The following is a 27,645-nucleotide window of genomic DNA, read 5'->3' on the forward strand; positions in this document are numbered from 1 at the left end:
TGTGGAAAGAAAATCAACTTTAATCAGAAGCACTGAGCAAGTGAAGGAGTTGAGAATCAAATACAAGGGAAAGTAGCAAATTTTTTTGAAATGCAGGCTGATTTGTATCTGCTGTATGGATGTTACAGATGACTGCAAATATTTTTCAAACATTTCTGTATTTCTATTTCTCACTATTCACATGGCGTAGTTATATCACAAGATGTACAAAGTCATTTTTTTTTTTCCCTCTTCTTTCATAACCTGAAAATTGTATTCTTTATTGCGCACTATTGTGCCTCTTTGGTAATAAATAAAGAGACAAACACAAAATGTACCTCAGCTGAAGAGGTTACTTTGGGAAGCATGGCAGCCTGTGTTTGAGGGAAAGAGTGGATGAGAAAGGGAGTTTCATCCAACCATAAGAATAGCCTTTCTGCAAAGGCTTTGTTCTTGTTGCTGTGTTAAAAATTGGAAAACATTTTTTCTTGCTGACACTGGGAGTAGATCAAAGCCACTGCAGATGATGAGCAGAGCTGAAATGACATAAGACATAGCTGTGAGGAAATGTGATGACTCAAGAAAAAGTGTCCATAAATTTTGGAGGTACACCAGTAAAAACGTGTTGACCCAACACCAGAGCTCTTAACACTTGGGCAAAGACAGAGGTAGAGCACTGATACTTCTTAGGGTGCTTCCTCAAAACACAGATTCACTGCTTCTTCATGTCAGTTTGCTGTTCCTAGAATGTAGGAAGGAATCACCACAAATGTTTCGTCACTTACAGATATTCCCAAATACTCCATGATAGTTTTAAGAGCCTCAAGAACCCAACTTCAAAGAAAAAAATATGGGCTGCTGCTATAACTGGTGAGTTTTAGGTAGAAACTCCCTAAAGACATTTCAAGTATAACTGCTCCAACACCATAGGTAACAGAGGGAAAATACAGCTGTGACCAGCTGTTGGAGGATACCTGCTGAAAAATGGTCCTCATCAGTGAGTACTGGCTTAGCTTTTCCAAACACACTGTCTTTTCTTTCCCCCCTCAGCCCGCCCCCGCCCCCCCACCCAAGAAATATGCGTGTTTTACTTGCATTGATCCATTGCTTGTGAGAAGAAAATACAGCGGACTCAATTACAGTTTTACATCACTAAATATGACCATGGTGTTTCATGCTACCACAAGGAAATATGACTCATGCAGAGCCTCATGTTTAAATTTTACAATTTTGAACTTTACATTGAAGTAAAAATTTTTTAAGGATCAGAAATGGTTAAATAATATTTTTATTTCACCAAAAGTGCAAATGTTCTCATTGTTCTTTCTTTCTGTTCCAACCATTTGGACATTCACACACCCGAATGACCTGTATGACTGAAAAGCATCATTCTTTTCCTGCTTCCATAGTTTCTCTTCATGAGCTATGATAGCTTACAGTGCTATGCCTAACAATCAGGGCCTCTGGCTTCTGTGGACTTTTAGCACTGAAATGTATTTAGAAGTCATCATAGCGAGTGTTTTCCAGGGAACTCTTCATACTTAATCTTTCTGCAGCTGTCATCGTTTTTATAAAGCTTAACTGGATCAGTGCTTGATACTAAATCTAGCAGTTAGCTCACTTGCTCTAGGTGATGGTCTGCCAGAGGAATCTTCCAAGGAATCTTCCAGAACATTGTGTGATCTTCCAGGACTGTGCTGCCCAAGACATGCTAAGAGGGTACATCCTCTGCTTTGACAAGCAGAAAGTGTGTTACGTAATGAGGAAAGACAATACAACTCAGTGTTAGCAATTACTCTGAAAGCATGGGTACAGGGGAGTAAACAACAGATTTAGATATCTACCCTCTTTCTCATAGACTGCTTTGTACAGATTATCTCAGAACTGAAACTTAATCACATACATTTTCTGCAATGAAACGTGAACTTTGATAATTAAAGGAATAATTTTACAACAGTGAGATAACAGGCCTTCTATGTAGGTAGAAAATCAGTAGATGTCTCATATACTGAATTAAATACACAGCTGGACCTTCATACATAAACTTAGAAATTTGGACTATATGAAAACAATTATTAGATGAGTGCATTACTCAGTGGAACTAAGCATATTAAATGAGTAGGTGTTATTTAATACATGATTAAATTTGAAGGATGAGCTGAGTGGGTGTTTACAGGAATTGTCCTGAAGTCTATGCAATGCTTCTGTTTGTGATTTGCAAGACAAGGTGAAGAACACACATATTAAGTTCACCATCTGGGCAGCATGTGTACAAGAAGACAAGATTGCAATTACAATGGTTGATAAATTGAAGACATAGTCTGGAAAAATAGAATGCAATTCAATACAGAAAAAATACAAAGTTTTATCTGCCTTTTTGCAGGAAAAAATGAACTGCACAAAAGCAGAAGAGTAAGGCAGTTCTGCAGAAAGAAACTGGATTCAAAATGTGTCACCAGAAAAAAAAAGTTGTTAAAAAGGCAAACAAGAGCATGTGTACTCTTTAAGTAGCAGTTTTAACTGTTATTTCTGAGTAAGGTTATGTCTTCAGCATGTCCTGTGGTCAGCTTGGTACTGGAGCACAAGAAGGATCTATTGAAAGACAGCAGTAGTGAAAATTATAAAGATTAAGATGGATATCTTAATAAATGAAAAATGAAAAATGAAGGTGTTCAATATTTTTGGTTCAATAAGGAGAAATTTTACATAACATTCTTAAATGAGGAAGTGAACGAGCTCTTCCTTTTGTTTGCCTGTCAGATAGGAGCAGGTGCTCTTGAGTTATACTAAGGCAAATGCAAGCACAAGAAAGGATAAAAACAAAGGCTAGTGCAGCTCTGGATAAGTGTTCAGGACAGCATTGGTAACACTACCTGAGAAATTTTTAACAGCAGTTTGGACAAATTCCTATCAGGAATGGCATAACAATAGCTCATCCGGTTTCAGAATAGACAAAAGAGTGGATGACTCCTTGAGTTATTTTCAGTAATTCCAGGATTACATTAACATTTGACTATATTTGTATTTCATTAGCTGAAACAGCCTTACACTGGATTTTTAATATTTCTGTACTTAAAGCACAGTGAAATGTCTTCATTCCCATCAAACCTTTGGCCAAAACAAAAGAATTATCTCCTCTGACATGTGCCTGACATATCACAGGATAGCTTTATCTATTTCTTCCTGATTAATTATAAATGTATGTTAAAAACTTCATACACGTTTGATGGATTTGAGCTTTTGATCATTTCATCCTCTCCTTGCCTCCAGTCTGCCATCTGTTTCTCTGGGGACATCTCTCACAATCCAGTCAGCTGAGTAACGGTTACCAAAGGGTATCTGTATCCAGCAAACAAAAGAACACTCATTATGGAAGTATATCCTCTCTCCTCTCTGCAGGCAACAGGTAACATCTCTGTTAGAGACACAGGAGATGCCTCTGATCTGCCATTAAAACCTTCACTCTGATCATACTGCTATCTTTATGGGCACACAGTGGGTTTACCCCTGTCTTTGCAAGAGGATGCAGAGGACTCTTTATAGCCACGTAATGTCTGTTAAAAACACTCTTAATGAATTAGAAGTAAATGAAAAAATCTATGAAATCAAAGGGCAATCTCCAATGATTTCAGCAAGGTTGAAACAGATCCTTCACAGGCAGTCTCCCTACTGTGCTGACTATGCATTGGTTTCTTCTTTCTGATCTATAATAATAAAGGAATCTAGAGAAAAATTTATGAAAAAAAAAAACAGTGGAAGTGTATTTTAAGAATAGTATTTCTGCCATCATTTGATTCCCTTTGAAAAGTCTGCCTTATTCCAACTAATAAATGGCTAAGGCATCCCAGTCTCCCAGTGATAAAACCTTTACACAGAACTGCACAACCGCGTGTTCTCTTCTCCTCTGCTTAATGTTATTTAATGTGAATTTTCTGCTGAGAAAGCATGAGCAGCCTAGATAAAATGGAAGTATTGCAAACTTGGCTGACAGTAAAATGGAATCTTTGCCTACTCCTGACTATAACAGTTATATCAGTGATCAGTGACATTTCTGCTTTGCATTTTATACATCATTCACTCCTGTGTATCCCAAATCAGTCTCTGTAGAGTGACGTATCTGTAAAATACCAATATTTTACACAACGCTGCCCAGCACTATTGCAGGACTACAATTTCTTCACTGATGGAAAAAAATGTATATAATACTGAAAAACCGTGAACAGCTGCAATTTTAATTTAAGCATTTGAAAAATTCTCTGTTGCCTCATAACATGATTTCAGACAGCAGTGTTAGTGGTTTGCATTGCACACTGCTGAAGCAGAGCAATGAAGTGCAAATTTTAGTTTCATCCAGCAGTGATCATTCAGTTGGGAGCCAGAAGAAAGTCTGTCTGAAGAGAACTTTGTAAGAAATCCACTGTGACGAAATGGGAATGTGTCTGGGATTTTTCACCCTATTTGTATCTGCTCACTGCCTTGCTCCCATTGATTAATGCATGGTTCCTCAAAGCCTAAAAGATATATGGTATGACAGGTAGGCTTTTTTCCTACAGCCCTGAACTTTGTTTCTTTGAGATATTCTTGCTGATCCAGGAAGCTAAGCAGGTCTTTCTCTTGCTGTGAACTTCTGCATGCACAACTTTTGCAGACAGAAATATACTATTCTAATTTTTTTTTTTTAGATGTACCTGAATCACAGACAACTTGGGGATGAGCTGTCAGTGAGGTGCACAGAAATGAAAAATAGCATTTCCTCCAGCAACTGCCTCGCATTAAAAATTGTTTTGCAAACTGGCAGTACGGTGGTTAGATTTGGTTCGTGTTCAGACGGCCTTTCTTCCTCAGGAAAATGAGCACTTTGCAGTCTGCCCAGTGCTGCCGAGCAAAACAAAGCCCGGGCAGAGCCTGCCTCATAGACACACACATTATCACCTCTCTGAGCTGATAACCACAGCCGCCAGTGTATGAACGAAGGTGCCACGCATGTGGTGATTATGCAATATGTATCCACACTGTCCAACTCATTAGCATCAGTGCGAGCATCTTATCAGACTGGGCTGCTTCGCAAACGAATGCTGCCAGGCTGCTGGAATTATCTGCACAGTCAGATGCTCATTTTTAGCTTTTTCATCGTGGCTGAAGACAGCACCACTTGATCTCAGCAAAGTTATTTTAAAATCCGAGAGTTTGCCAATGTTTCTTTTTAAAGGATCACATCTAGTGTGACTCATTACTCTTGGATTTCATTTGTCAGAGCAGCCAAATAGTCTAGCTTTTACATTCCCACTGGCCATTATCTCTGTTTGTTAACAGCTAAATGGCTGATGCAGAGATATGCATTGTTCCTGTATTTTCTTACAAGGAAAGAGCTTTCACTGGAAACAAAATAGTAAGAGAAGAATCCAGAAGTATATAATAATCTATAGCTTTTAAAGAAAAAGATGGCTATTGACTGGGAATATTTTCATACAGTTTACTGGCTGTTAGCTCTGGGGGGTTGATTCATTGGATTTCTTTCTCTTTAGATTATACGTTGCGTGTGCTGAAATAAGGTCTTGTGCCACTGACACCATATGTTAAATAATCATTTCTAGCAGAAATCAATACATTAATTCCAAATGCATCAATTGGTTTCCACAATATAATCTTTATTCATCAAACTAGCACCAGGATCTGCTTAAAGGTGAGTATGGGAATGATCCTGTATGTATTCAGACATCCATTTCGATGAGTGAAGGTCAACCCCTTGGACACTCCATACAACTGATTTTAGGTAAACACTCCAGTTAGTTGCGGTCTGAATCACTGTAAAATTTGACTTCAGAAACTCTTTGATTAGCTGATGCAGAGTCTGAACCATATAATTATAGAATCATGCACAGTTGGAGTGGAATTCATTAGCCAACATATTAGAATTCCCTTTTGATAAGCACAGAGGGAAAATCACTGTTGCTCCATACAATAGGTGTTCTACACTTTGCGCTTTTCATGTTTGTGATATGGTGCTGCATCCACTTGCTTTCTCATTAACAGTGAATGATGATGATGATGGTAGTGATGATGATGATGGTGTTGTTACATAGTTGTTCAAAACGATTTCACACAATACTTAGCTTAGAATATTCTTGCTTCTAGTACAAATGTTAAAGCAAATGTTATTCAAAAGGTTTCAAGCTACTGATATTTCACCTTTATAAAAAGATACCCTCTAATAAACTGCTCCATTATAAGAGTAGTATCAGCAACAAAAAGAAAGAAGCATTGACATTGTTACTGCAACCAATCCAATCAATTTGTTGTATAAGTAACAATGTTTGCTACTTGTAGATCTGTTCATTTAAAGCTGATAGATCTAAAGCAGGCAAGATTTCATTATGAAAACCAGTCAGGAACATTCTCCAAGGTATGGAAGATCAGACAGTTATGGGACACAGCAATTGCAGATATACGTGTGCCTGCATCTGCAGGACAGCTGTTGAGTGGACTTTGCAGTGAACCAAGCAAGCAGAAATTCTGTTGTGGTATGGGAATTAATTAAGGCAATACTATTAAATGCACACGGTACAGCTCCATAAAACTATTACCTTCTTCTGTGAGGATGCTCCACTTTGAGATCATAATGTAATTGTGTTAGTTACAAGGAAGGACAAATAAAAGACTAATGATATTAACGATCTGGTAAAATAAATAACATTTCTGTGACAGCAATTAAATATTATAATCACAGCTTTTCCATTATTATTTGAAAAAAATTATTGAGCTACACCTGTAATTCAAATTTTAACTTTTTTTTTTTTTAAGAAAACAGTGCTAATAGGTACTGTGTTCAACTGAACTGTTTCTGTACTCATTCAAACTATCATGTAATGATAACACTAACATACAAAATAATTCAGAAAATAGTTTTAGGTCTGGAACCATTCTGTGTGATTTAGGAGTCAGCAGAATCTGCGTATTTAAAATAACCTCCAGAAAATCATGTGCAACAACTTGATAGTATATGTATAACACTGAGAAATGACTTTTCATACAATTCATGAGCATGGCACTCTTCTGCTCTCCCTTACAAACAAGGTGTCCAATCCAAGCATGCCAGCAATCTACTAAACCTCTGGACTTTAGAGATCAGCTATCCTCTCTGGATATATTGCAAATCATTGTCAGAATGGCCATAGGGTGGCCTGGCTGTGGCCCAGAACAGGCATCATATGTACATCTTAATACGTCTTCTGTCTTACTGAGACAATATTACATGCCTGGGTACCCATTCTATGTCATCAACTCATAATAAGGCAGAGAAGAGAGCTTAAATCCTCCTGTTTCCCCTAGTAAGTCCCTGCATGGGGTAAATGTACCCACCAAGATCAATTCTTCCTACAAAAGGTTGATATGGTATTCCAACATATATTTTATGTAGAGAGAAGTTGATGAATTCATTCCTAATACATCACCTCCGTGTCTCAGGTGACAAGTCCAAGCCAACAAGAGTGTCTCATGGGCATCATGGCAGTAGCATTCATAGGTTGTAAGTACTCTGCTTGAGCACAGTGTATTTTTTTTTTTTTTGTGCTGAGTGACTTTGAGCAAATCATTTTTCTAGCTATGATATAAGGAAAATGACTCAATCTTCAATTTAAAATGTGTTACAATCTACGCCTGAAAAGCTCCATATGAGAAACAGCTATTATTATTAAAAGTGATGCAAGGATCTGTATGAAGTCCCCCTCAAACAATGTAAGATCTATTGTTCTTTATCTTCACTTTTCCTTTTGTCTTCACTCTTTTGCCTCCCACAAATCCATTCCCATACTCAACCTTTGTGAGACCATCAAAGCAGATGCAATAAGCAGCCTGGAAAAATTATTTCAGTTTAAGGCAAGCAAAGAGATAGAGGACAAGTCAATAAACAAGCTGATGAAGATTCTCCCTCACAATCCAAAACAACCCTATAAGTTTACATATAATCCTCATACCGTGTTTCTTCTGCAGTCCCTCCTCTTTCTCTCCTTGTTTTTCTGTTGTTACTTGACATGCTATATTGGCTTCAGTCCAAATGCCCTTAAAGGAAAAGGCTGTATCTTTCTCCTATCTTTATTGTGTCTCCATATAAAAGTAAGAATGAACATTACTTTTGAAATATTTTCAAGAGAATGCTTTGATGATTTACTGTTCTGCGTCTTTGTAAACACGTTGTTATCTCCCCTGCAGGGAATCAACTGCCTCTTTGGATCTTTTGTCACTGATACTTTCTGAGTGTTCCTGGATTGTCTATCACAGAGCTGAAATGGTGCCTTTAAAATAATTTGCTTCATACTGATTTATTTCTTGCAGAGTCATATCACCCCAAGGCCGATTTTCACTACCCTTTGCACAGTTACTCACGCTGCTTGGTGCACTGCTGACTTCTTCCTGCTCTCTCTCCAAGGAGAATGCTTTTTTCACTGCAGTACTGCACCTGATTTCTGAAGAAACCTAAAGGCTATCTTTGCAACAGCATAAGAAAAAACGAGGGTCTGGCAGGGTGTGGCATTGTGTCCCTGGCCCTTGGTGGCATTCATGGGACACCCTTGGACTTCCACTATCTTTATCAGCACACAGCAGACATTTACTCCTTGAGTTTCTCTCAGGGAGTTGTTTCTTGAACTCATAATTTTGGCTTCCAAAGCATCCTGTTGGAATGGCATTTACAGGCTGTGCATTATGTGAAGACATACTTTTTCTGTAAAGCCTTCAGTGTGATAGCCTCGTTTGGTGCCTCCATGTTCTTGTCTTATGAGATATAATAGCCATCATTCCCTCCCTTTCTTCTTGCCATTCATCATTTTATAACTCACAATCTCTTTTAAACTTTTTTTTTCCCTGTGTGTTGGAAGGTGCTAGTCTGTTTAATATCTCTTTGGACAGAACCCATTTCAAACCTCTTCTCTGTGCCCTTCATTGTACCTTATCCTTTCTGAGCTGGGGCATTCACAGTCATTCCTACTATTTAAAACTGGGGTTCTGTGCAGTGATATAAAGATGTTTTCTCTCCCTTCCTCAATTCCTGGCCTGACTAATATACTACCAGTATATATTTCTAATATCCTGGGCAGGAGGAGAACTTGGCTGCTATTAATCTCAGAATGAACACTTTCAAAGGAGCATCCACAAAGACTCCTACAATCCAACAGATCATTATTATTAGATTGCATATTTTGCATGTAATCCTGCTATTTATTTATGCTGTCTTTCTCTGGATTGCTTTTACTGAGAGGGTGACAGCTTCTGATCCTTAAGACTGAAGTGCACAGATACTGATGTAAATAGAAACAAAAAAAGGAAAAAAAAAAAAGTTTGTCTTTATGTAGCATATTTTTATAGTTTGTGAGCTGTATGGATAATTATTGGTGAAGAGTAGCAACCTTACTCTGTCACTTAGCTAGAATGACCTATAAAGTTCATTTCAGTTCACTTTCCTTCCCAGAGGCTCTCATTTGATCCACATAAGTTGATTTTTTCCATTTTTCCCTGCCTTCTTCACATTTTCTTTGAGTTTTCATTTTCAATGCAAACAAAAGTCAAAAGTGAAATGAATGGACACCAGACTTCTCAGTGAAGTCGCATCTAGTTCTCCTAGGTCATTAACATGTCTTGCATTGGGATTCTACAGAAAAGGATGGAAGGAGAAGAGATGACTGACAAATTCTTCTCTGTGTAAACAATTAAAACAAAGAAATACATCAACTCTTTCTTCCCCTCAACTCTTTGTGGACATTAGTTTAATGGCATTAAAAAAGTAGAGTAGAGGTTAGGAAAATATTTAAAGATTAGTTCAGGGAAAGCCTGCAGCAAACAACCTAGGAGGCTGGTGGAATTTTTCCTTGGGGCATTTTTATAAAACAGAAATAGTTCTTGGAAATGATTCAGTTATATTCATTCTACCTCAGTGCAAAGCAATGGACTGGACACTAGGAGGTTCTTCTCTGCTCTGCCTTTCTTCAAAATATAAATTAGAGTTGAAGACACTGCATGACCAAGCCATAGCTCCCAGCCACATAACATATGACTGTTATTGGTTCAACAATATCAGAGAAATGTTCCTTTTCATATTTTTTAAGTGGCAAGCTTCAGAAATCTGTCAGTAAAATAAAGCCTGAAAGAGAGCATTCCATCTGGCCTAACCTTTTTTCCCGTATGTCAGTCCCAGTGAAATGTTTTATGTATGTATTCTTTGGAAAACATCTAGCAGAAACAGCTGTGTGTGCTGCCCACCTGCTAAAGCCTACAATCTAGTGTTATTTCAATTAGATTTGATTGCAGGAAAAGTTTATGAAACAGCTATCAATGATTTCATGCCATCTGGCTTCCGCTTTTCTCCTGTTTAGAGAAACCCTGTGTTTACATTGATTGGCCTTCTATATATACAAGCATGATTGAGTTTTATTATTCTTTTTATTTGTCTGATAGCAGTGAGCTTGGTGCTGTACGAACTTACAATGGAAGAGAAGCTGTCAAAGATTCAAGCTGTGAAGTTCAGCTCAGATGCATACAAGGTTTCAGCTGAGAACGTACCAGAAGGGAAATTGTATTTCTGAAAGTCTGATTTGTTAATTAGAATAGAGAGTTTCCAATGGTGGTAAAGCATACTTCATTTTTGTTTTGGCCATATAATAAATTCTAGAGCGACGCAGTACTGTGGTTCCTTTCCAGAGTCAGCAGAAAGAAACAGAAGCTTTATGAGGAGTGGATCCAGGCAAAGTCATGTCTTGAGTGGGGGTAGACTACCTCTGGAGATACTTCTCTTTGTCATCATGAGAGCTTAGACAGCCAAACTAGTTTCTAAAATCAGTACATTTTAGAAAAAGTAGAAGAGTTCTCCCTTGACTACTGACTTCTGTGGCAATTTTTAAACCTCCTAGTTAAAGGATGTTGAAGAAATGGCCTCCCATAAGGTATTTTTTGCATTTTGCAACATTTAAAATTTCTTTCTCCTGTCAGGTGGAATGTGAACCCATTAGTCTTTTAAGATACTGACTTCATTTTTCTTTCTCTCCCCAGATTCTTCGTTGTTTAGTTGACTGCGAGGATTTGGTATGTAAAAGTCAATATGAAACTGGCTGTCTCATCAGTAGAACAAATTCCTCTTCCAGCTTTGAATTGGACTCAATTGAGGCAGGCTTTAACTCCAGTTTAGTTAAACTCGATGTTTCAAACTAAAACAGAAGGGTTCATCCCTGTTTGGATGAACCACCTCTAGGAAACAACACTTCAAACTGAGCCAGCTATTCTCCCTGTTTGTCCCTCCTGATACGAACCAAGTTTAGGAACATGACTTGACTCTGGAATTAACACCATCTGCTCACACTGCACTTGCTTAAAGTTTGGTTGCGCCACTCGCCTTTTCCTTCACAGAAGGATGACATGTTGTGTGAGGCTTGCAGAAAGGCTGGACATATGTTAGGTTGTCAAACTCAGCGGTCTGGAGGAATCTCTTCACTTTGGAAATGCTATAACCTTTTGAAACTTTGTAAAAAGAAGAGCATTCTTCCATTAGAGGATACATACCTCTTTTCAGTTGACATTTTGGTGTTTCTTCTATAGCTGTGTACCTGCCTGGAATGATAGATATTCATAGAAATTAAATTAAAAGAATTTGGATAAAAACAGTGAGAGGGATTGGGGGGGGGGGGGGGGGGGGGGCGAGGCAAAGGGAGACTCTGGTAAACAATGTCTCCCTTTAATTTTTCTGTTTAACATCCACTACAATGGTTATTTGCTCCTTGACTTTCACTGTGTTGTATAACTGCAGTGCAGGGGTTGTAGTAATATTTTAAACCAGTCTGCAAGCATATGATTAAACTTCAGTGGAAATTTTCTGTTTAAACATCATGCAGACCTGGCACCACGTACTCACAAGAAGAAATCCACTCCAAATTATATGTCCTTCTGTCTTTTAAGAACAGAGTAAGAACATCAGTTGTCCTTACATTCCTTGCTTTCCCTCTTGCACCACATGTTCAAACATTTTACTCTGAAAATAAAAATGACACAAGCCAGGTGGAGTAGAAAACAATGTACTGTTACTGCATTTTAAAATCAAATATTTGAACAAAGTGAACAATTCTCTTCAAACCCAATAAAAGTGGAGGGAAAGACAAACATATTTCCTTTGCAGATTCTCTTATGAATTATTTACTACTTTACTAAAGCAATTTATGTTAATAATATTGTAATAGGCAGTGCAGCTCTGACTTGTGTTTGGCTGAGGACACTTTGGGGAAGAGCTCAGGAAACACTGCTTCAACTTCCCAAATTTCCCTGAAATACAAATGGTATAATGAGGCCAGTACTGCTGAAAGTATATGAATGTAAATGGATATGGAGTATAGCTCATGTTTAAAGAGTATCTAAACACTGATTTTACCATTTTTCTTCTTTATTTTAATTATTAACTTGCATGACCAGCACACAAAGTGGCTAGAATCAAAGCTACCTGTAATAATAATTACATATAATCAAAGCTATCTGTAAAAAGACGGTGTCTGCAAGCACTTTAAAATATAAAGGCAGTGAGCCTTACTCTGACAGATTCAAGATCTATCTGGGCCCAGCCTTGCTTTTTCTTTAAAGGGTAAGGAATTAAAGCGTAGGAACAGATGTGCAAACATCAAAGAGATGGGCATTCTTTACAGGAGTAGCACTCTGCCTTGCTGTAATCAGCTGTAAGAAACTTTGCTTACCTATGGAAGAACATATAGAACTCTAAATTTGAGAAATATCAAATCAGAGAGTTTAGGAAGCTGAAAAACTTTGGGTATCTGAACATCAGTGATTTACTTCAAACTCTTGTATGAAGCTGTGGAAGAACCTGGTCTTGTCCCAGACCTTGTTTGGACCAGCTCAAAACTTTGTGCTTTGATGAATTTTCCCGTAATTGACATTACATTTTGAAACTATCTGTTTAAGATGTTATTATCAGTAGATTAAGTCATATCTACTTACATGAATATAAAATTCTATTTAAGCTCTTAAGCTGCCAAAATTCACATTTGTCCTCAGTGTTAATTCTCTGCACTTGGCAGGACAGATCATGTGTAAAGTAATGAACGTGGATCCAAGTCTTTGCAGGAATGATCACAAAAAAACAAGCAAGCAAACCTTAAAATCTCCATATTACCTGTCTGTTCTCTGGATGGATGAATGCAACCTCCTGTAAAGAAAGGAAGAACACCCACCCTCACCAACACAGAAAACAACAATACGATGACAAGCTAATACAAAGATTCTGAAAGAACTGGGTTGTTACCATGAAAAGAAAATCAGCAATACAATTGGCAATTTAAGGAGCAGCAAGAGTCATTAAATAAATACATGTGCAAACCAGAGTCTAGTATTATTGCCAAAAATAGATCTGCAGAATATGGATGCGATTAAGTTATTTCATTTGAAAACCTTTTCATGCTTCGGGCCCATCAGATCTGAGAAGTGCAGTAGGAATAAACAGGATTTGTCTCATATATATATATATGTATATATACATATATATGTTTCTCTGTCTGTATTCAGAATAGATTTAAAGTGTAAGGAAGTAGATAAGAATCTGAAATGAAGCTTGGATCATTACCTCAAAAAAAAAAAAAAAAAAAAAATCTGATAGAAAAATTTTGTTACAAAACCTCAAACCTTTATAGGTTTGGTAGAGACTTAAACTCAGATTTGTCAGGAGATCGAAATGGTTTATGAAATGTCTTGAATAGGTGAATGTATATTTATAATTCTCCATTGAACCCATGCAGATCTTTGTTTTTTTCTGCATGATTTCAGAGTGATATGAAATAACATTTTGTGGCTTGACACTTTCATCTGTGTTTCACTGTAGGAGGTTTTTGTAACTCTGGATAGATCTTCTGCTGGTGAAAATTTTATTCCAGCTGAGCATCTGGTCTTTATTTTCACTGATTTTATATTAGTTGAATGAATAACAGAACTGTGAAGAAATATGTTCATAAAATGAACATGATATTCAAAATTATATTGCTTGAGAAGAATTGTATCAAAACAGATGCTGGATTACACAGAGGATTTCCCTGTCCTGTTGAATCTCTTCCCTATAATGCTACATTAGACAACAATTTAAGAGAATAGGGACAAAAGGAAAACTTGAGGAATGCACACCATTACATGTAATCTGATTGCAAAATTTACATCCATCATTTACAGCATCCATTTACAGCATCTCTAACACCCAGAATATCACTTGTTACACTCTGATATATTGTGACCCTCAGAAACTATTAATTATTGCTGTACTTTGTTGTTTGTCTGGTGTTAATTATGCACAGAATCAGCTGGAGAAACACAGCTATTGCCTCCAGGTGCTACATGGACAGAACTGCAGAAGAGTTAAGCACTGGATTAGTGGGTTGCCTTCTTGAACTGCATGACTTGGTATTCACTGCATTACCAGAACCACAAATTTACATACCCAAGACACATACCCAAGTTTGCACTGATTATATCCAGAGATATTATACAGCCCAAATGGCTGGGAGCTGGAGATAACAAAGCACTCACATGCCTCAGTGTTAGACCTGTCAGAGATCTCAGTCATAGAATCACTTGATCATAGACTTGTGTACTGAGGGGCATGGTCTGGTGGGCATGATGGTGATGGTTAAATGGCTGGACTAGATGATCTTGGTGGTCTTTTCCAACTTTAATAATTCTATGCTCTATGATTCAGTTTGGAAAAGACTTTAGAGATCAACAGGTCCATCACTAGTCAACCGAACCTACTGAAACTCATCACTAAACTATATCCCACATCACACCTCCAAGCATTTTGAGGAAACCAAAGGGCATTGAGCAATGTTTGAACTCACTGATCTTAACATTTAAAGTACTTCTGTTAAAGAAAAGCTGTCCTTTGAAGAAAATACTGGGTGATGTGCCATCCTGCATTAAATCTGAGCTGAGAAAAAAAATCAATTAGAATGGATAACTCTAAGATATATTTTACAACAAGAGGACCAGCAGAGAGAGGGCAATTTAGAATGATAGCTACATCAAGCACAGCAGAGTTGATTAAAAATTTAGCAGTTCTACTGATGAATGTCCTAGTTCAGATTTGGAAAACATCTATGAACTTAATTTTCCACTGATTAAATAATCATTTTATAAACCATGTATAATTCATGCAATGTTAACTTGACAGTCTTGTGAAATATGACTGCAGCTAAACAGTTAACACATGCCCAGTGGAACAGGACTTGCAGCATATTGTCAGCATCAGCTGGACAGAGCAACAAGCCCTGATCATTCTGAACAACTGCCTGATTCATTCACTTTTCCACTGTAACTGAACATAGCACTACAAATACCATTTGAGGTACTCTTGCAGCACCAGATCCCCATTACAAGAGTTTCCAGGTGAGAGTCCTTAAAGGTGGTGCCTGCATCCAAGATTCAGTATATTCATACAAAACCTGCACTTGAGAGATGCTGAGCAGCAACTGATCTTAGCTGTATCCTCAAGAAGTGAGGAGTAATCATAATTCATTTCAGATAAAAAAAAAGTATCCTCTAAAAAACTGAAAAAAGTGAAAACTGGAATAATCCACATTATACTTTGTAGAGTTCTAGATGGTTGTGGAGTGAAAATATATGATGGTCTGGAAAAAATAGTTCAATTTTCCTGCAAAATAATTTCCACTGAAATCCAAACGCAGAATTAGCCATATTTCTAAGCTATCTATGGATGATACCTTTGTTAAAATGTATAGCAGCAAAGTGTTGATGAAAAATAATTTTACGGATAATCAGGAAAGACAGACTGTCAATAGAAGGGTTAGAGAAGGCTTTGACTTCCATCTGTCTTGATGAAAAAACTCTGTGGGTCTTAGCTGGAAAAATGTGAAAACACAAAGACTGGAATTTAGGAGACCATTGCTAATTATTAGAAAAATCGGACTCTGGAAAGGTATCCTAATCACCACAGTAGCAACTAAACTGGAGTTCAGTACATCTACAAAATGAGCAAAATGATGTAGAATGTGGATATGGTAGAGTTAGACTCACAGAGCTAAGAGGCAGATCTCATACAGAGTGAAAGGAAGATAACTCACTTTGTATTTAAATCAACAGAAAAGAGCAAAGAGGAAAATGAAGGGACTGGACATTCTGTTTTAGGTCAACAAAGATAATACTTTTTAATTAAACTTATTTTTTAATTAAACCAGAATTCACTATTTCAACTGATATTTTAAGATCTCTCCAGAAAGAACAAAACCTGAAAGAATATCAGTACAAAAAAAAGAATACTTAAATTCTTGCATGATTTCAAATGTTTCTAAATGTGGTTTTTACAGTTTCTTGCCATTCAAACACTGTTTTCTTTATACTAAACCAATGTGAAGCAATCTCTCCTATTTTTGAAGGAATGGAAGAAATGAATATCCCAATTATAACTTTTCCAAGTGTTCTCAGTGTAAAACCAAGTAAAATCCAACAAAGCTGGGCTGGCTCACAGCTTTGAAATGTGCTTGAGATTTGCTGTAAATATTGAAATCACATTTGCCTTGCAGTTTTGCCCGGGTTTCATTATGAGGTGTTAGTTTCACTGATGCCTCAAGGACTGTGAACTCAGATTCAAACTAGTGAGAACTTTGACATGCACATTTGCAAAATATTTGCAGTGAAGCATTGCATGGCTTTGGCTCTGCCTCATACCTTTGAGCAGCTGCTCTGGGTTCCTGAATTTGGAGGCATTACAGAAGCCAGAAGCATATTAAAAAAAAACAAAAAGGAAAAAAGAAAATGTATGTGCAGTACAGTCAAACTTCTCCAGACATCTTTCCTGTTTTCTTCACTTCCATTCAATGCCAAAACATCTTATTTTTTTTCATTCTGTAGCAGATTCTGTGGGTAGTTTCTATGCTTGTTAACTTGCTCTGAAGATTATTGAAAGCTTGAAGGAAAATCATAGAATGGTTGAGGCTTGTAGGGACCTCTGGGCACATCTGGCCCAGCTCCGCTCCAGCAGGACATCCAGAGCAGGGTGCCCATGCCCAAGTCCAGGTGGTTTTTGAGGATCTCCAAGCAGGAGTCCCCACAGCCTCTGAGCAGCCTGTGGGACACGATGTTTAGAATGAAAAGCTTATTGTCTAGAAGGGCCAGAAGCAAAACTTCCGTGCTGTGCAGGTGACAGAGCACCAGTATGGTCTGCCCAGAAGCTGTGGGATCTCCTTGTTGGGGATCTCCAAAAGCTGCCCGGACATGGGCCTGGGCACACTGCTCCAGATATCCCTGCTTGGGCAGGAGTTGGAGCTGGCAACACTCCAGAGGTCTCCTCCAACCTCAGCCATCCTGAGATTCTGTGATCTGGATCCTGCCCATTGTTTGGAGGTGACACACTGTCTGAAGGCAAAAGGATATGTTTAGATGGCAGATGTTCCTCTGCCCAGCTGGACCCCTGCTTTTTAAATCACCTTTCCTGCTTATGGAGGCAGCAACACCGTCTCAGCTAAATGCTACAATGCTTGTTCTGTCACTGGGTGACAAAATGTTGCCATGGCAATGCTTGGCAGAACTTCATAGAGGATTTCTGCATTTCAGATAATGGAATTTAAAAGGGCTTTGGTCTGAACTTTTCAGGGTCATTTTGAAACAGAAGATCCTGTCCTTTTATCTGTTATAATGAAAGTGCAGGGGGGAACACAAATCTGAAGGAGTGCAGTTGCAAGCAAGCCAGGGATAGCTCACTTAAAACGGAGAGGAGTTGACCTTCAAGGCACACTAGGCATCCCCTCCACCCATTTATTTCTTTAGTTAAGCTTGAAGCTGTTCTGATGTTTGACTTTTCACTTACAGGCATATGCACTAAAGCACACACATCTCTTTGCAAATTAATAGCTATCATCTGTCATGTAAAATGGTGTTTCAAACTTACCTCACTGGCATTTACCAAGAGGTTTCCTCATCACTAGTTGTCGTTCTCAGGAGGATCAGGAAGTACTCTGAAAAATCAACGGCTTCTTTTGAATAATGGCAACATCTGCTTTTGAAAGTGATGTAATTTCATCAGATCAGCTTTTTAGTACACACTGTTTATACTCTGTTAGATGACTAAAAATATTTAAAGAGATGTTAAAATGTCTGAAACTCATGAATTAAAATAATTGTCATCTGAAAAGGGAGATTTAGATTAGAAGTCAGGGGGAAGTTCTTCACTGAGAAAACAGTGAGGTGCTGGAACAGGCTGCCTAGAGAGGCTGTGAATGCCCCGTCCCTGGAGCTGTTTAAGGCCAGGTTGGATGGGGCCCTGGGCAATCTGGTCTAGTATTTGATCGAGTGGCTGGCAGCCCTGCCTGTAGGAGGGGGGTTGGAACACGGTTGTCCTTGAGGTCCCTTCCAACCCAAAGCATTCTATGACTATGATTCTATTATTAAGAAAAGTCAGGTTAAAGTTTATCAAATTTATCATGAAGTTATGCTGTCATGGGAAGTTTGATTTTCTCTGTTAGCCAATAGAAATTCTGTGTGATTTCAATACTCTGACACTTCTTCCTGAATCAGTGATCAAGTATGAACATTCTGGTTTCAAGAAAGAAGAATAAAAATACTCAGTGAGCTTTTATGTCTACCAGAAAATACCTGTTTCTTATACTAAGTAATACTAAATAATTTTTCTGGGCATTATTTCCTAAGCACTCAAGTTTTAGCTTCAAGAGATCCTTCAGGCAGAGAGCATGCAGGAGAATTACAGATCTATGGATCTGATCGTGATGCAAAAGAATATATATAGTAAGTAATAATAAAGTTAATCTCCAGATTTCTTACCTTCAGGTACCTGAAGTTTGGCTGCTTCTCACTTCTGATAACTCTTAGGAAAACAAGGAAGTCTCCAACATGATTTCCAAAGTTTGCATGGGTTTGGGCAAGTATTTATCAGAACAATTTGCATGAATTGGCACTAAGTATTTTTTATCTGCCACAAGTAAGCAGCAAGCAATCATTTTAATGAACAGACATGCCCAGTGATACACAGATATTAATGTCAGTTCTTCGATATTTATTAAATAAGTGTACATTTCCCTTACAGTAATTTCCCTTAGCAGTACATATAGCTGCACCAAAGTGTGTGATTCGTCCCAGAATCAGAGCACGTCCTGAACATTATTTCAAGATTGCAAGTAACCATGGGAAAACTGCAAGGCATTCGCACATTAACTTATAGCAGTTATAGTTTAAATAACCCCATTAATGTGTGATACTACAAAGTTTATTACAGAGAGCCATGATGAGTATAACGAGTGAGCAAATGGGAGTACTGCAGAATAAATAACACTCCTTTGCTTACAAACATCCCCATAAGTTACAATAATAAAGTGTATAAAGTGACAACCCATGAAGAAGCATGGTTCAGTTGGCTACACTAAACTTTCCTTCCTAGGCAATAAAAGAAGCTGAAATAAATTTTTTATGTGTAAAGTTAATTTTTCATTATACTGACTAACACAAATGCAATCAAAATGTCACCAAAGGTTTTGGTTTGATTTAGCCCATTACTTTAAAAGATGTTACTCATCTCAAAGGTGCTTTGTGACACTCTTAATGTGTTTTTGAAAAATGTTTTATTGTCTCCAGCTCAGACATCCTGAAAGTTTCCACCTTTGTAAATCAAGAGGGGAGAAGGCGGGGGAAAGTGCAGTTTTATGGGTTTGCTTTATCACAGAAAGATTTAGAGTCAAATGTCATTGAAACCTGTTTTGATTGCTTGCAAAAACTCATTTTTACTGGTGAGAAGAAGAGGACAACAGTTTGCACTCGGGGCAATGCTTTCTTCTTTGTCCCATAGCTTTTACAAATGACAAGTTCTATTTAAAGCAGTGAAATTCACCAGACTAAGCGACCAGGATTTGGCCTGTAGCAAAAATAAGCTTCCACATTACAATTAAATTAGTGTTTAAGCTTAGGATAAGCTTTATTACTCAAGTTCCATTTGTAATGGGCAGAAAACTCGGGCATGGCCCAGTCACTGCAGAGCAGCTGGTGAGTTCTGGGAAGCTGATCTGCAAGCTTGTGCCTGTATGTCCCGAATCTGTGTAGGACTAAGCATGTGAATAAAATGGTGAACAGTTAATCCTGTGCAATTTTTCTTTCACGTAATCACTCTAGTATTTTCTGTTCTGCAGGATTTCAGCAGGAAATCTCTGTGTTCAGCTGCTGGAAGTTGGAATTTTTATTTCATTTAAAAAAAAAGGGGGGGGGAATTAAAAAAAATTAAATTTTAAATTATTTAATCTAACATGAAATGAAAATTCAAGTGAAATTTGTCATTTTTCTGATGAAATAATGATTTCTAAGGAAAAATAAATGGAGGTAACAAGTATGAAAATGAACTAATTGCATTTTTCTTATTTATGCTTTGTTTTAGTAAGGTCTTTTTAGCCTTGGTGCACTTATAGAAGCCACAGAACTCTGCTGCAGTTCTTGCACCATTTCAGCATTGTGTCATGTTTATATCACTGAGAGAGTTGCAAGGGAGGGACTAGGAAAGCATTAATTGCCATCTCTTCAACCTCAGCTGTTGTGCAGACCTGTAATTCTCTGCAGCTTTCTAACAGGAACTAACAATGGAGCAATTAAAAGTACTAGCATAATAGGTAGAATTGTGGTTTATGTAGCACACTGGTGTGGGAATAAGGCAGATACAAATATCTGGGACTGTAAGCTATATCAGATTCCTTGCCTCATTACTTGGAGGAAACCCTTACTTCTTGATTTGCTGAGGAAGATTAAGCATAAAGTAAAGTGGACTAATAAAACTAGCAGTGATTTTTTCAACTATACATTGGTTAGATACTGGTCAGTATAAAAGACACTGATAAATTACTCATTTTTCTAATAGTGACATTCCTATCCTTCCATAGATTAGGGAATAATGAGTCTCACCATACAATTAGAGTGGGATTCAACTGATCTGATTTCAACCATCTAAATGTTAGACATGAATCTATGTTGTTGCTTAGGAGCCCTCCATTGTCAACAGACAGAAACAAGCACCTTTAGAGAGACATTCATCCCATCTACCACAGAAATTCCCAAACTACCTTGGAATAAATGTTCGATTTTGAGGTTAAAGTCACATAAGATTAATTCCACCCTAAGTCACTTCTGGAAACCAGGGGAGCTTTGGGTTTCTGAAGCTTTCTCTAGCTACTTAATATATGTGGTGTTGCAAGTAACAGAACAGCATGAAAATATATTATCAATTCCCACCCTCCCACACCCCCATCCCCAGATTTGATTGAAAATGATGGTATCCTGCATAAGCATAGCATATTCTCACCGTGATGCATGGGCATTTGTGGTGTCAGTACATAACTCAGTGAGAGCTCTGAGAATGTGCTTCATAAAGTTCAAGACCTCTAATCTCTCGACTGGTACATGGTGCCTGGTGAGTAACAGCCTTACAGCTGGAATGGTCTTTCTACAGCTTAGCAAAAGGTGAGGTTTGATTGATAATAGATGGGGTGCTCACTTCCCTTTGAAACTGTTATAAATCAGCCAGATAGTTGCAAAATAAAAAAATTAAAAAAAAAAAAAAGTCAAGATTAGCAGAGGATTTTTCAAAGACATTCGGAGTTTGGAGGTATTGTATTGCTGAAAGTCAGAGGATGAACAGGGCACTGGTCTGTTTGTTTGCCAGCCTCCAAGAATTAAAAACCGATCAGTCCTAGGTCCATAAGAAGAAAAGTACACAGTTAAAATAAGATAGCCCAAGCCTTCTGCACTATTTAGATCCTGCTGGAAAGTCTCAGGACTGTTCACCTGCTCAGGGCCTGAACAGGAAAGAACGAACTTGGGAATTTCACCTTTATGATTACAAGGATCAAGTCTGTCTGTGATTCTCCATAGGTTCCATAGGTAAGAATATAACTCTGCAAGTTATGGAAGGAAATGATCTCTTTTAATGAAAAAAACGCTGTTAGTGAGATTTCAACTTAACTACCCTGATCTAATACAAGAAAATCAGTGAGGATTAAGAGGAATCTCTTTTTTTTAAATTAGCATAGGAAAGACCAGAAATAAATCCTTGTCAGTAAGGAGCAACTAGAAAAGAGCTGGTAGTAGTGTCTATTATTAATGTTTTCCAGCTAATGCCCTGAAGAAATCCCACTTTCTGCTGCTTACTCTCTGCCAAGCTTCAGCTGTTCGAGCTGAAATTTGACATGGCAGGCATCACCCAATGGGGGTCACAAAGCTCATCTAGGGAAGAAAAGAGACATAGACATGCTTTTACATTTCTAATCACTGTTAGCTGTTGTGTAACCTTGGTGGTGACAGAACTAGTGGCTTTCTGCTTATTATCTGTGCCCAAAAATCTTTCATTTCTTCCACAGAAGAACCCCAGCTTCATAAGCAGGACTGATCCCGTCGGTGCCATCCAAGAACCAGAAAGCTAAACCATTTGCTTGTAGGTCTTCAGAAAGATTTAATCTCTTAGGAAATAAGTTGTTATCTGTGTTTTTTAAAGAAAAATTGGATTAATCTGCTTAAATTGTGGGCGTGGAAGAGATGTGGGATGATGACAATTCATTGAAAAGCTTCTTAAGGAAACTTGTGGGTGCTTAAATGCAAAGCATGCTAGTGGACATCAACAGTTGTCCTATGCTGTAGCATGACAACAGCTGATTAGGAGTGTAAATACCTTAAACAGGCTCAGGGAGTGAGTTTTATCTCATTTAAATGTAAATATCTACAATATGGACGCCAGTAACTGAACAAGTCACCTAGTCATCAAATTATGTTGTGTGGCACTTTCAAATAGTGATTCATCTGATCTATTTTACCTGCTGAAGCACTGTTATGTAAAAGTTCCTGTTTCTCTCCAGTAAGATGGCTGTAAAGGGACTTAGATGTGGACCACTGCATAGCAGACATTGACACTGAGTTGGATGAATTTCACAGTTTGCTTTTGTACTGTGTGTAGACCTCTGATGAGTGTAATGCCAATGGGAATGTAGCAAGAAGAAAGCTGGCACTCCAGAATTCATGAGTTTGCAAAGACAGTGCTGAAGAAATAAATTCACTCATACCCTACACTGGGTAGTGTGGAGCAAGCAGCAAAGTGAGCAAACTTCAGAGTTTCCATCATGAGATGAATAAATATATTAAAGCTAGAGGTAGAAAACTTCTTTAGTGTCTGAATTTGAAGAGGAAAATGAGCAGTGTGAAAAAGGTCTTTCTTACCTCACCAATGGAACAAACCTTTCTAATTTTAATGTCTTATTCAAAATAAGGAATTAATTTGCATCTGAGGAGATGCAAGGCTGCTCTGATAGTAATGCTTCCTCTTTTATTATATGGCCCATGATGTCAGAGATGAATGCTGATGGTGTGGCAGCAGAGGGTGAATCCTCCTGCCAACATTCCATTACATTTTGTTGCTATGTGACAGATGGCAGCAGAGGGGCAGTCTGACAAAATGGCTTCCGATGTGGAAGTGCAGATGAAGGAAAGATGTGCCATTGAATTTCTCCATGCAGAAAAAATGATACCCACTGACATTCATCAACACTTGCTGAATGTTTATGGAGACCAAATGGTGGATGTCAGCACAGGCAAGTGGTGGTTGGTGTGTTCCAGCAGTGGTGACAGAAAGTCAAGCCACGTTCCAGACACATGCACATCTGTCACACCACAAAATGAAGAATGTCTTAGAATCATAAAATCATAGAATTGTTCAGGTTGGAAAAGACCTTCAAGATCATCAAGTTCAACCACAGCCTAACCATACTACTCTAACTAACAAGCCTCAAACCACCTCCCTGGGAAGCCTATTCCAGTGCTTAACAACCTTTTCTGTAAAGAAGTTTTTCCCAATATCCAAACTAACCTTATCCTGGTGCAACTTGAGGCCGTTTCCCCCCTGTCTTGTCACCTGTCACCAGTGAGAAGAGGACAACCGCCCTCTTACTGCAATCCCCTTTCAGGTATTTGAAGAGAGCAATAACATCTCCCCTTAGCCTCCTTTACTCCAGACTGAACAGCCCCAGTTCCTTCAGTCTCTCCTCACAGGGCACATGTCCTTTCTGTACTGAAGTGCCCAGAACTGAACACAGTACTCGAGGTGAGGCGTCACCAGTGCTGACTACAGGGGCAGCACTACTTCCCTAGTCTTGCTCACCACACCATTCCTGATACAAGCCAGGATACCATTGGCCTTCTTGGACACTTGTGCACACTGCTGGCTCACATTCAGCTGACTGTCCATCAGTACACCAAGGTTCCTTTCTGTCAGGCAGCTTTCCAGCCACTCTTCCCCAAGCCTGTAGGGTTTCCTGGGGTGACCAAAAAGCAGGATCCAGCACTTGACCCTATAGAAACTCATACAGTTTGCCTTGACCCATCAGTCCAGTCTATCCAGGTTCCTTTGTAGTGTCTTTCTACCCTCTGTCTTCATGTACCACGGTCTTACCTCATCCACACAAACTGGCTAATTGTGCTGACTATGTTGAAAACTAGTGTTTTGTGGCTGAGAAGTTGCTCTATCAAACAGTGTTATTGGGTTATTTGAGTCTGTTGTAGCTTCCATGGAAACAAATAGAAGGCATTACTTTTGGAGTGAACCATGTATATTTACATTAGCACTTACTGCCTTTGGAGTACTTGACTTACAATGTGAAAAAATCATTATTATTCTATCATATGTGATATTTAAAAGTATACTAATACCAAATACTTGTATTCTGGCAGCCACGTGAGATTTAATTAGTAATCTTTTGTGTCAAAAGCTTGAGCTGGTACAGGCCATCTCTGCCTATACCATCTTCTGCCAGAGGAGCTTTGGAATGTATGGGCCTTAGTACTATTTTGGCAGTTTCAGCCTTATCAGATAATGGTAAAATATTGACCTATTCAGATTTTGGTTTTAGTGTTGCCCCACTGTGCTTAGATTAGAGGGGAAGAAATTAATTGCGGAGTTAATTTTCTTTTACTGACTTGTACAAAATGTGAATGTTGTCATATATCTGTACTTTATATGGTTTAAAAAATAGTTGATTCTTTTTCAAGATTTTTTTTTTATTAGATTATATTCTTGAAGTTTATCAGAGCCAAATATTAGGGTTCAGAAAAACAAAATGTAAGTGGAAGGAATTTTACATGTGAAGAGTTATATAAAATAAAAGCATGTATGATAACTGAAATGGTTCTGGACAAGAGTTCCCAAATGCCAAGGACAGTTGTCACCTGAAGAGTCACGTACGCCCTGCAGTCACACAATATTTGATATATTAAAGAATTTTGGTACAGTTTTCAGTGTACCAACTGAAACAGACAGAACATTACCCTTTATTAAGATGGTGGTTAGAAAGTTCGTACTACCCTTTTCTATCTTTGTCTCATTAATTTTATCTTTAAGACTTCTCTTTTATTCTCCCTGTAGACACAGTATTATGTTTTATATCTTAAACTTTTAGGAAATTGAAACCGAAATCAGTTCAAGAGAATTAAATTTAGATTGCTCAGTTTTGAATGACTGTATGATTCATTAGTGAGGAAATTTTTGGAAATGCTTGATAGTATTAAGCAGTAACTTAAGGACAGCCATGTAGTGAAGTAGAGAACTAGGCATCAGGAGATTTGGATTCACTGCTCTGCTGCAGGTTTTCTTCGCAAGCTGGTGTAAAACTCTCTGTTCCTCTGTATAACAGGAATAGTTATTCTTCCTCTGTCTACATTGTCTAGATGTCCTGCAAGCTGCTCTTCAGAGGTACATTTGTTCCTCATCTGTAAACACTCCATAAGAGTAGAACATTTCAATATACTCTTTTTCCAGGCAGGAATGATTTTATTATGCATTTGAAAGAGTACTGTGTAACACTGGGATATGAATCTGCCTGTAGCTCCTTCTGCTCAGAAATACAAGTGCTAATAATAATTAATGATATTAACAGCTTTTAATTGTGCTGCACTTGTAAGACTCTTCCTACTACTTTGCTCTGGTTTGAGGAACTCCCTATTGTCTACTTTAGCAGTGGTAAATACCACAGTTGCACAATATCGTTATTGTTCTAGTTGTCAGCAATTTATTCAAAGAACATCTTATGAGTGCAAATAAAGCAAGGAGGTGTCTGCACTGAGGAGTTTATAAACTACGTTAGAGATAGCACAGCAAGATATGAACAACAGAGAGGGTACATTGGAATTTGGTGCTTTTAAGAGATACAAAACACCAGGCTTTGTTGTTCCTTGTTTATTTCTTCCTGTTTACTTTCTTTTTGCTGTCATGGAGTCTAAATCTTGGTGGGTGCGTGTGCAACCCTTTTGTGTTCTCCAAACATTGGGCAAAATACACTCAGCTGAAGTTTAGACCAAGATACATCAAAAGTCTTCGAGGAGATGAATCGTGCAAGAAACAGAGTTGTCTTGGCCAAACCTTTAATAAAATGCCCTGTCCTGAGGCAGAATCATCCACTATGAAGAACACGGATCAATCATCACTTGAAAAAAAAGAGGGGCAGATAAGTTAGGCCCTCATATAAAGACCATTGGTAATACCAGGCTCCTACTGAGCTTTGGACCACATCCATTTACTAGCCTATGCAGCCAAGAAAACCATTTTCCCTTTTCTCTTTGTAGGTTATTATCATCTCTTGCTGGATCTTGCCTTACCTGAAACTGTGCTTTCCATGTGCAAATTTACAGGAAGAAGTAAAGGCATGTGAAGAGATTTCAACCTCCCCTGCTCTAAGACCAGCTCATGCAACATGTCCTGCTGCATCACAAAATTGAGCTACAGTTGTTCTGAGAGACCCATCCATTGAAGTAAACATCTGCTGGGAGCAATGAGGCTCATTCCTGGCTGAGACTTTGATGTGCTCCTGTCTATCCATCTACTTGCACATACTACATAAAACAAAGAAATGTTAGGAACATACTGGAATATGAGAGAGCATGTAAGGCCAAAGGGTAGAGTCCAAGCCCACCACATTTTATAGAGATGTTGCAGAGCCTGCACAGGAGTTGAAGACAGGAGGGAGAAGTTGCTGCAAGATATTTTCATTACAAGATTGCACACTAAAAAAGAAAATGCCACCCTAGAGCTTGGTGTTAACTTAGTTATCTTACAGACAACTCAATTTGAAGAAGAATTACAGTTTAGAAAGCAAAGAGAAGAATCTGTCACCTAGACTAATAGCAGTCAGAGTTTCTTCAAGGGAGAAAATGTTAGAGGCTAAATTACTGCCAAAATCCATGGCAAAGCCAAATACAGTGGGGAGGTTCTTCTGTGGTTCATCAATAAACTCTGGGTCAGATATTCCGTTTCCCCTTTGTGTGCTAGTGGAACGAAAAATGAGTCACCCCTGCAGAAAGCAGCTTGGCCTCCATGCCAGGTGTTCTGATGACTGCACATTGCTGTGTAGGGCATGTTATACCTCTGTGCTTTTCTTATCAAAATGTCAATACATTCCCATTGCCTTTGAGTGTTCCTAGGAAAGTATATACAGGCTGCAGGAAATCAAAGTCATGAGATTGGATGGGCTGAGATAGGTGCTCCCAAGAAAAGGCCTCAGGTGGAGACAGGAACTTTATCCTAAAGGACAAATGAGCTGTTAGTTACATACTTTTCTAAGGCTGCAGTTCCAATTTTGAAAGGCAGAAGTAGTAGTTCAGTGCTTG

At 38.3% G+C, this 27,645-nt stretch overlaps 1 long non-coding RNA gene across 2 annotated transcripts in view; it reads left to right on the forward strand.

The window, feature by feature from the left end:
- LOC122180119 overlaps window positions 1–27,281 on the forward strand; it is a 99,450-nt gene extending 72,169 nt beyond the window's left edge. The window contains exons 4-5 of one of the 2 annotated variants that reach the window (XR_006178924.1): window positions 11,017–11,049; window positions 26,605–27,281. This is a non-coding gene — a long non-coding RNA (uncharacterized LOC122180119). The remainder of the gene's footprint in view (window positions 1–11,016; window positions 11,050–26,604) is intronic. The other variant, XR_006178925.1, reaches the window with a different exon arrangement.
- The last annotated feature ends 364 nt before the right edge of the window (window positions 27,282–27,645 follow it).

This window comes from Lagopus leucura, unplaced genomic scaffold (assembly GCF_019238085.1).
Source record: "Lagopus leucura isolate 7727_CA_CO unplaced genomic scaffold, USGS_WTPT01 Super-Scaffold_100004, whole genome shotgun sequence".
NCBI lineage: Eukaryota > Metazoa > Chordata > Aves > Galliformes > Phasianidae > Lagopus > Lagopus leucura.